Source organism: Jatropha curcas, unplaced genomic scaffold, assembly GCF_041381405.1.
Source record: "Jatropha curcas cultivar XTBG-Jc1 unplaced genomic scaffold, XTBG_Jcur_1.0 HiC_scaffold_868_pilon, whole genome shotgun sequence".
In the NCBI taxonomy this organism is placed as follows: domain Eukaryota; kingdom Viridiplantae; phylum Streptophyta; class Magnoliopsida; order Malpighiales; family Euphorbiaceae; genus Jatropha; species Jatropha curcas.
The window spans coordinates 1-11,136 of NW_028322557.1; the positions used below are offsets into that span (position 1 = coordinate 1).

The window sequence follows — 11,136 nt, forward strand, 5'->3', positions numbered from 1 at the left end:
AAATTCTAATCGCAACTCTATATACAAAATCAACCATAACTTAATATAATAAAAACAAATAAAATCGAAAAAAAAAAATTGGAAAAATTAATCGCAAAATAAAACTAACCTCAGATTGTTTCGAAACAGAGTGACCGGAGTGCAAAGCGAGCGGGGCTGGCGGCGTCAAACGGTGTCAGGAGGGGCCGGAGCGGCGCTACGGACGGAGGAGAGGAGAGGAGAAGGAGAAGAGAGAAAGAAGAAAAAAGAAAAAAGAGAGGGCCCGGCGTTTAAAGCCCTAATTTTTGCGACCGAAACATCGATCGCAAATTTTATAACCATCGGTCGCAATTTTTAATGAGCCGACGTCGTTTGACTAGGCTCAAAATTTGCGACCGATTTGCGACTAAATATATCGGTCGCAAAAAAATCGGTCGCAATGTAGTCTCCAATCGGTCTCAGAACTTTGCCTCATTTTTGACGCGCGAAATATTGCGACAGAAAAACACTTAGTCGCACATCGGTCACAAAATCGGTCGCAAATCCGTAGTACACAGGTCGCAAATCATTAACCATTCTCGCGGGAATTTTCAGCGCCAAAATTTGCGACCGATTTATTATAAGTCCAAATCAGTCGCAAAATTGCGACCGAATTAAGTCGGTCGCAAAAATCGGTCGCAATTGAGCGTTTTTTTTGTAGTGAAATGTATAGGAAATAACAAATTGACAATCAGCCCCTACTAGTTTTTCAACAACCACACACATAAAATTTGCCCCAATTTGATTGACTGTCGCCAAAGATCCGTTGCAGCTCCTTCACGAAACGATCGTCCATGGAGAGATCTTGTGAAGTAAATGACAATTTGTTTATCGGCACCAAGAATTGAGATGGACAACGAATTGAAATGGGTGAAGAATCGTCTGAATATGGGTGTTGAATATTTTTTAAGCTGGAAAAGAAAAAAGAAAAAGAAGAAGATGAAGTGGTTTTGAAATCTTGACCATTGATTTACCATTACCATCACATTAAGGGTGAGAGATTGAGGTTTTGGGTCAAAAGATTTGAGAGAATGAAGCACAAGATTAAATGGAGGTTAAAAAACACAATTTTCATAAAGTCCAAGTTAGATTTGCTGACGTAGCTAATTTGGAATTCTTTTTGTCCACATCAGCTATCGCATGTAAAGAAAGTGGGTCCTATATTTACCTATTCATCACTTTTTCGATTTGCTAACTTAGCCGAAGACACCTAATTGTAAATTTTGAAAAATTTATGCACTCAATTGCTATTGTTTTCCAATCAGGCACCAAAATATAAAAGAATATAAAGTTGAGACACTAAAAATATAATTATGTCTAATATTTAAAAAATAAAACTAATCGTGTATATGTGTTTATCTATAAGTTGATTTGAAGAATTGTATTGATATTACAATTCTATTTAAAAATTGAGCTGAACTTTATATAAATATAATATTTTTTACTATAATTATTATTTAGCTATTGTATTCACGTTCATATAAATATGAAATCATATTTTAATATTATAAATTCTAGATAATATAAGAGGAGACTTACAATCAATACTTAATACCATATAAAATATTAATAAACTAGCGAAAAACTAGTACTTTTTAAATTGCAAACTCTAAAGTTGAAAGTCAATTTGACCCACAACGGAACATTTTCTTTGAGCTTTCTGATATTAAAAGTGTTAGTGTAGTTAGCAGATTATATAAGTTGAGCTATCCCATGTGGAAACGATACAAAAGGTTACTGGTGTTTATAAATATTTAATATTATAATTTGAATAAAATAGATGGTGGGAGAATATGGAGAGAAACCAAAATTTGACTATAAAATATTTAGAGTCAAAAAATTTGGTACTTGGCCTTGGGCCTAAAATAATTAAATTGTTAATATTTTTTAATATTATTATTATTATTATTAATTTTAAAATGTTATTTTATTATTATTTAAATTAGAAATTAATTAATTGATTAATACAAGTAACTGTTATTTTAAGTTACTAAATTTGAATAAAAGGAAACTGCTAGTGCCCGGCTATTCAAGTTCCATTATCAATATAAAATATTTGTTTAACTCATACGATTATTTCATTTTTTCTCGTGTTAAATACTGCTTTGTAAAATCCTGGAGAAATAATGTAAACAAACCCAGAATACAAAATAATAAGGGCTTTAATTCCTTAAGAATAGTGAATACACTATCAATGCACTTTTCTATTTCCACGGACTATATCTTTTATTTTCTAACAGCAAGACCGTCTCTTCATAATGGAAAAGTATGGGAAGTTGGGGGTACAAAGGATGATAAAATACATTTGATGGTCAGATTTTGTTGAAGACAACTCAATCTGCCATCGTTACCTTTTAAGCTTTGAATGTAAAGGGCACTCGAGATTTCATGTTGTTATCTTTGATCCATCAACTTTTGAAATCAATTATCCAAACAATGATTTTGGAAATAAAAATGGAAAAGCAGAACCAAGAACTGATAAGATCATGGAAAAGGAGGAGGAAAAGGTGAATTTAAGAAACGAAAATGATAAGAGTAAGCTCAATATTATAACTTTACAATGAACTCGTTAATTCTTCTTTATGACATTTAACTTACAATATGATATAACTAAATATGCAGATGAAAATAAAAATGTGGAAGTGCAAGTTCATTGCAGTGAGCAGTGTTGTGGGTCCCGCTGACATGTGGGACCCACACAGTTTGAAAAAGAAAAAAAGAAAAACACGTTTTTTTTTATTTGTTCAAAGAAGGCTACGCCAACAATTGAAGATGGACGCGTTAATTGCGCGCAGTCGTTGGACGAGTTGATTAACGCATCCCCTTCTCCTATAAATAGTAGAAGTTTTCATCAACAAATTGTACAAAAAAAAAAAAAAAAAAAGAATAGAAATACCTAGAGTGTATAGAATTTTAGGAAAGGGTTTCTTTCTCATCTATGCTTGGATTATTAATGTCTTCTTTATCTTTAATATGCAAAGTCTCTTTTACACATTCATCAACAACATCAATCCTAAAACAACCATTATAATCCATGGGAAATTTACAAGATTTAAGAACATCAAAACAACCTCTTCTTGACCTACCCTCAAGGTTAATTTACCTTCATACACATCAATCAATGCTTGTGCAGTTGCAAGAAAGGGCCTTCCAAGGATTAAGGATCCTTCTCTATCTTCATCAATGTCAAGAATAACAAAGTCAACAGGAAAGATAAATTTACCTACCTTGACGAGCACATCTTCTACAATCCCTCTTGGATATTTGATGGATCGATCTGCCAACTGTAGAGACATCCTTGTTGGTTTTAGGTCTCCCATCCCTAGCATCTTAAAAACTTCATAAGACATAAGATTAATGCTAGCACCTAAATCTGCTAAAGCTTTTTCAAAGTAAATATTTCCAATATTACAAGGGATAGAAAAACTTCCTAGATCTTTTAATTTTGGAGCTAATTTATTTTGAATGATTGCACTACTCCTCTGTCAACATTACCATTCCTTGATCATCAATCTTCCTTTCTTGCTCAGGATCTCTTTTAGAAACTTTGCACAGCTGGGCATTTGAGCAAGGGCTTCAGCAAAAGGGATGTTGATTTGAAGCTTTTTGAAGACATCAAGAAATTTAAGGAAACTCTTATCATCTTGTGTTTTCTTTAACCTTTGTGGGAAAGGAATAGGTGGAACATAGGGTTGTACTTCCTCTTTCTTTTCTAGGTCAATGATGGGGACTTTTTTCTACTCTTCCTTCTCCTTCTCCATCCTGGGTGGATCCTTTAACTGTTTGCCACTCCTCAAGGTGATAGCTTGTACTTGTTCCTTAGGATTTTTTTCAGTATTACTAGGCAATGTACCTTGGGGTCAGGAGGCCATTATGTTGCAAACTGTCCTATTTGAATCTCCAAGTTCCTTATCGCAGCTTGTTTGATTTGTTGTTTCCTCGGGTTTCGTTCATGAAGTCCATGTGCGATTTAGAGAGGGAAGTAAGGAGATCATCATGAGACTTTTCCTCTTGAGGTAGAAAACCTGGTGGTGCGTTAAAGGCGTTGTTTGGATTCCCATACGAAAGATTAAGGTGATTTCTCAACCTGTTATCATAAGAGTTAGAGTACGGGTAATTCTTCCTTCCTTGATTCATCACATAATTTACTTGCTCCAAAGTTTATGGATTTAAAGAATCTAACATGCATTCTCCCAATCTCATGTTGTCCATTACACTTGTCACAAGCTTGCACAATAGAATTAACCGAGTTAGTAGTTAATAAGTCCAACTTCCTTACCATATTGTCTACCTTGGCATTGAGTGCAGTGATGACATCATCTCATAAGCTCCTGCAGTCTTCTTCCTTTTAGAGTTGCTTTGATAATGGCTATTGCTTGCCATCTCTTCTATCAAGTCATATGCCTCATCAATTTCTTTTCTTTCAAAAGATCTACCTGCAGCTGCATCTAGAGTAATCTTAATGTTAGGAGTAATGCATTATAAAAGGTTTGTACCTGTAACCACTTAGGTAAGCTGTGATGTGGGCACTTTCTCAATAAGTCCTTGAATCTCTCCCAAGCTTCATACAAACTCTCTTGATCATGGTGGACAAAGGTCATTATCTCATTGCGCAGTTTTATGGTCTTTGAAGATGGAAAGAATTTTGCTAAAAATTTTTGGGCTATCTTCTTATGTTGTAAAACTTCCAGCAGGGCATGATTGTAACCAGGATCGTGCTTTGTCCCTAAGAGTGAAAAGAAAGAGTCATTATTTTATGGCATCCTCAGAAACTCCATTTTGTTTGAAAGTATCGCAAATCTCCAGGAAATTAGTGATATGGGCATTAGGATCTTCACTAGGTAAACCTCCATATTTAATTGAGGAGGAAAGCATTTGGTTAATTGCAGGTTTAATTTCAAAATTGTTAGCTTCCACCCTAGGTCAAGTGATACTCGAGGTTGTTCCATTGAGAGAAGGTGTTGTGTAATCTCGCAAGGTGCGGACATGGGGTTGAGGTCCATTCTGAGGGTTAACTTCATCGTCCATGTTTGCTTACTGTTCTGGTTTGTTCTCACATGCTCTTCTAGCAGCGTTGTTCCTACAATAAGTTTTTTCGATTTCTAGATCAAAGATCAAGGGTTCAGTTCTACTTTATCTTCTTGGTATAAACACCTGAAATAATCTTCCAGAAAAATTAAATTAAATAAATAAAAAATAGAAACAAATATCTAAATTAATAATAGGGATATTAGTATTGATATAGGTAACGCCAATCCCCGACAACGGCGCCAAAAACTTGACAGTGATTTTCGCAAGTGTACAAAATCGCAACAAGTAATATAGAATGAGTAAAGTATCGTGTCCATAAGGATTGTATACCAAGTACCAAAATTATGTTAACCTACTATTATTTAAACAGCAATAATGGGAGTTATTTTAAGAAATTAAATTCAACAAGTAAAAGAGAATAAAAAGAAATCAAGCAAATCAATTTTGATTAAAAGAAATCAGGGTCTAAAGGCTACTAGGGATTTTGACTTCACTTAATTCTATCTAATTTATTTTATTAGTTCATGAATCAATTTTAATTGTTCAAGTAGGGGAAACAACCCTAAATCACTAACAAGCTCTCCTGATGTATTATTGGCTATTTTAACTCGGTCTAATGACCTATCTTCCAATAGTGCAATCAAACATGGATTAATCGTTATGTTTTATAGTTTGTTTTGTGAATTCATAACTTAAGGTCATTAACTTATGAAAACCCCCCCATGAGTCAAACCATATAGCTTCCGCATCAAGTTATTATTCTCATGTAATTTATTACTTTTTTTCATATCAAGAACCCTTCTCCTAATAGTGATTAACGAAATAAATCAATCCAGGGGAGAAACTCTGCCTGCAAGCATTAAGTTTAATAATAAATTATACTTTGAACAAAGAAAAACAAATCTAATATTATAAATTGGAAAAGAAATTAAGCTACATCAAATCCCTAGTATGAGAGTTTAGTTCGACATAGTAATTAAATAAAACTCAATAATACTTGATAAAAATTCCATAATCAATCAGAATAAAGAAAGAATAAAACAAGATTAAGAGTTTAGAGATAAAAACTAGTCAACAATTAATTCTGGACGGCTTCCTTGAATCTTGGCACAAATCTTGAACACTTGAAGTCTTGGAGAGAGAGAAGAACAGTATAACAAAAATTATCAAAGCTGGAGATGAACAGTATAACGAATGGCTCCTCTCTTTATATAGATTTCCTAGGAGAAAATCCGACTTCGTTTAGGAAATAGGGTCCTCGTTAAGTAAGAAATCTTTTTGGAAATAGGAAACTGGTTAGGCTTTGAATTTCTTCTCAATTAGGACTCTTCCATGCGCCTAAGTAGGATTAGAACTTGATTTGCACATCAAGAAAGTATTCAGGCGGGCCCATGTAAGTGATAGGGACTGGCTGGCGTTTTCGACTCAAACAGCACTTGATTTATAGCACGGGCGTGCTGTGAGGCACGGTCTGGGCATGTCGAAACTTGATTCTACGGAGGGTTCAGCACGGGCCGTGCTCAGGGGCAATCCTAGATAAGGATTTGTGGCACGGGCATGCCACATAGCACGGCTAGGCCGTGCTAGGCTCTGAGTCTCCATGATGAAATGCAACACGGGCCGTGCTTAGGCAAACGCGCCTTTGGGTTGATGTCCTCTTTTGGCACGGGCATGTCATATAGCACAGCTTGAGCGTGCTAGAGTCTGAGTCTCCACTTAATTTTCCTTGAATCTAGCACGGGTGTGCTGATGTGCACGGGCAGAGCGTGCTAGAGCCCGAGTGTTTTGCTTTATTTTGCTCTTTTATGTGTCAAAACCCTATAAATTTCCTTAAGATCAAGTGAATTATAATTCAAGAAAGCTTTACATAAAAACATAAATAAAACTAAAATAAAAACTAAATAAAGTAATTAAAAATACTAAAAATCCTAATAAAAACTATATTAAAATACTATAAAATAACACTGTAGAAGGAGAAGACTTTATCAAGGGCAGGTAAAGAAATCCTCATCAAATCAGTGGCACAAGCTATTCCAAACTATATTATGAGCTGTTTTTCTCTTCCCATTGGAGGTTTGCCGTAAAATTGAATCACTTGTTGCAAATTTTTGGTGGAGGCAGAAAGTTGATGAGAAAAAGATTCACTGGAGCTCATCTCATGGGACAAGCTTTGTTATGCAAAAGCAGGGGGTGGTGTTGGGTTTGGTGCTGTTCATATTTTTTAATTTGGCTTTGCTGGCCAAGCAAGGATGGCGGCTTCTCAAATTTCCTATTTCGATGCTGGCTAGAATTTTGAAAGCGAGATACTACCCAACGTCTAACTTTTTGGAGTCGAGGAGGGGTTTTCAACCTAATTTCACATGGTTTAGTCTGGTTAATGTTAGGTGGATCATTGAGAAAGGGTGTCGATGGCGTGTGGGAAATGGAACAACTATTCGTATTTGGCATGACAAATGGCTTCCTAAGGGAGCTACACTCCAGTTTCAATCCTAAGTCACACAGCTACTGTAAGTGATCTTTTCGATTTTGAGTCGCTTACATGGAATGATAATCTTGTTAGATCCATTTTTACTCAAAGTGAAGCTAGAACTATTGTTGTGATACCGTTGAGTTTATCTCGTCCTACTAATATTGTTATTTGGAATGAAACAAGGATGGACAGTATTCAATTCGGAGTGGGTACCTCCTTGTTATTTGGAAGCAGGGTATGCCAGCTAAGGTAAAACATTTTCTTTTCCGTGCTTATATAAACCAGTTACCCGTTCTAAGAGAACTTAACAAAGGGGGGCTGGATTTTGATCCTGTCTATGTTATGTGTGGAGAAGGGCTTGAGGATGTCACTCATGTGTTTAAGGATTGTATGAAGGACAGACTTGTTTGGCTATAATGTCCATTGCGAATTCGAGTGGATCAATATCTGCAGGTGCCTTTCTTTGACTGGTTTTAGGAGCTATCGCAACGTCTCTGTCAGGAACAAGTTCACATCTTTTCCATGGCCGCGTGGTCTCTTTGGCGAGCTCCCAACCTGCGAAGTTTCAACAGAAAACTCTAAATGTTGAGGAAGTGGTTCAGTAGGGCTTGCAGTGTTTGTTCGATTTTCAATCAGCTAATTTTGGCAATAGAAGTTCGAGTAACGAAGCAAGGACGGTTCTATGGGTCCCTCCTCCGGCACATAGTTTTAAGCTTAATGTTGATACCTCTTTTGGGTCTTCTCAAGGTTGTGGACTTGGCTCTGTGATTAGAGAATCGCAAGGTAGTGTGATGGCGTCTGGTTGCAAGCGTGAGCAACTGTTGTTGAGTGTTAACCAAGCGGAAGCAGAAGCAGCTATTTTCGGTTTACAAATGGCCCTTGAGTTAGGCTTCTCTTCTTTTATTTTGGAAATAGATGCACTATTCTTTGTGCAACATATTCAGCAGGATTTTCTACTAGAAACAGAGTATGGCACTCGTGTTCTCTCCTTAAAGTCGGTGCTTTCCAATGCTTCTACATGGAGTTGTGTTCACACACATAAGAGAAGGCAATGAGGTTGCTCATGCTTTATCTCGTTATCATTGTCTATTTTAGATTTTTCTATTTGGATTGAGGAAGTTCCTTCCTCTATTTCCCATCTTGTGTGCAGGATTCTTCTAATTAATGCAGTTATTTTATTCCTAAAAAAAAGCTATTATTTTGTAAATTATCATTTTTTTTGAAAAAAAAGATATAGTGTACAAAATATTATAAAATTTTGACAATCAGACCTATTATTTTGTAAATCACTAACTTTTTTTCTTTTAAAAAAATTATCTTTTACAAAATATTTGAAATTGTTATAAAATAATAGCAACTGGAGTTGTTTTGTAATCAACCATTCTACAAAAAAATGCCACTTCTTCACAAATTATTAGGAAATATTGTAAAATATTGGTAACTTAAAGCTATTATTTTCTAATCCAACAACTAAAAAAAAAGTCCATTCTTATAAATTCTTAAAAAGAATTATAAAATATTGATAATCAGAGCTATTATTTTGTAATTTAGCAATTTTAAAAACAACTTTTTTTCACAAATTATAAAAATGTATTGTAAAATATTAACTATTCGAGTTATCAGAAACTTAGAAAAATATAAATTATTAAGACATATACAAAATATTAAAAATTGGAGCCAGTATTTAGCGCTCAGTGATAAAGGAGGTAGGGGTGCAGAGACAGCTAGGAGGTTTGCCTAAACAGCCTTATAATTGACTTCACGTCACATCATTATAGAAAATTCACAAAACAAACATGCCTACATCACAGTTAGTTGTGGTTAATATCGTGCAAAGACTTTTCAAGCAAATATCTCAATAACTAAGTCAAGTCAATGCTATTCTACTACAGTAGGAGAGGCTTGCTCTTAATTTCGTAGTCACCCACACAATTAATTGTAGATGGGATATCCTTTTCATTGTCATATTATTTGGTTTGATTCGCTGTTTTCTAGTTAATGTTGGACAGTACTGCATGACGGTAAAAGAGCTGAGGTTTAATGAATTGGAATTCAAATAGTTTAAAAATAGCTAAACTCGAGCTTGCTTCAGACTTGATTCAATAACTATAAATGAACTCAGCTCGAAATCTATAAAATTAAAGTGATGTAATTTTGATTTAAGCTTGATTAATCTTGAATTATGGAGAACTTGAGTCCATGCATAGGAGCCAAAAGGATTTTAACTCTTTGGGTTTCGAGGCCTTCTAACTCTTTGGGATTGATCTACCATTGGCTGGTTTGCAAGCTAATAAACTGAGCTCCAGTTTGAAAAGCTTAGCAAACGAGTCTGAGGGAGTTTTTATTACGCCGATACTTGAGCTACTCTCGATTAATTTGGCTCATTTACAATATGTCAATTACATGTATAGACGAGTCAAGTCAGTATCCTAAAATATTAAGTAGGTCCAAAATCATCTCCTCTTGTAAAAATTCTTTAATTTAAGCTTGCATTTTATATATATATATATATATATATATATATATATATATATATATATATATATATATGCTCACATAATATAATATAAAAAATAACAATTAGTTGACTTTTTTTTATTCATTGGAAGGTCCAATGGCTTGAAAGAACATTGTTGGCTATACGATAAGAGACAATCTCTCTTTTACTCACCAAATTGACCAAAACTTTTTGGTTTAAAGGTATAGAATTTGAGACCTTTTACTTCCTATTTAAGCAGGAAGATCAACCAGAGCATATCTAGTCGGCAAGTTGTTGACTATTATTTGATAATCGTTTTTCTTTTTCCTTTTTTCTTTTTTAAATCTGGTAAAAGACTACATACTTTTAATACTTGAATGCAACATTACATCTCGCTCTCTCTCTCTCTCTTCTTTTTTTTTTTTTTTTTATTTTTTATTTTTTATATTACCACGAGTACTCCACGAGGTATTATATCCCTCTTTTCTTGTAAGTATTGATAAAACTCTTCATTAGACGATCTTAGATTAGAGGGTAGAACTGACTCCTAACACCCTTAAAGAATGCAAGAGAAGTTATTGCCAAATAGGATGCTGACTTCTTTCTTTTTCTTCTTAAAATAGACTTTTGTCCCAATCTCTAAAGCTTACAAACCCATTTTTCTCTTCCCTTCTACATACTCTTACAAAAAAAAAAAAAAAGAAACCATTTAAGATTGCTAAATATACAAGAGGAATACCATTTCTCTTGATTTTATATTCTCCATTTATTAGAATAATACTTGAGCCTTGTACATGTTAATATGTTGAGCACGAAGCCTAAGAACCAAGTCATTATGCAAAGTAATTGGAATTAAGGAATTTTTTGTTTTTATTCATTGAGAGGTCAAATGAGTCGGAATAGCATTGTGAGACACAATGATAAGGTATACATCTCCTTTACGCTTACCAAATTAATGGAAAATCCTTGTGGTCGAGAGGTCTCAAATCCGAGATTTTTCACTCCCCACTCTTATTGTTTTTTTTTTTTTTTTTGACTGAGAGAATTAAAAAATTTTAATTTTGTTATAGTTTGATTATTTATAAGGTTAGGTTGCACTGTGGTAGTATGCACATATCAACAAGTTGCATAATTAGCA

General features: G+C 34.4%; 1 long non-coding RNA gene and 1 other non-coding gene across 2 annotated transcripts; one reads left to right on the forward strand and one right to left on the reverse strand.

Moving 5' to 3' along the window:
• The first annotated feature begins 4,530 nt into the window (after positions 1-4,530).
• Positions 4,531-4,637, forward strand: LOC149491683 (small nucleolar RNA R71). The gene has a single exon (XR_016319319.1). It is a non-coding gene; the product is annotated as a small nucleolar RNA R71 (small nucleolar RNA).
• Positions 4,638-7,704: 3,067 nt separating this feature from the next.
• Positions 7,705-8,553, reverse strand: LOC110010928 (uncharacterized). The gene is made up of 2 exons (XR_002285980.3): positions 8,247-8,553; positions 7,705-8,074 (listed from the first exon to the last, which is right to left on the reverse strand). It is a non-coding gene; the product is annotated as an uncharacterized LOC110010928 (long non-coding RNA).
• Between the last annotated feature and the right edge of the window lie 2,583 nt (positions 8,554-11,136).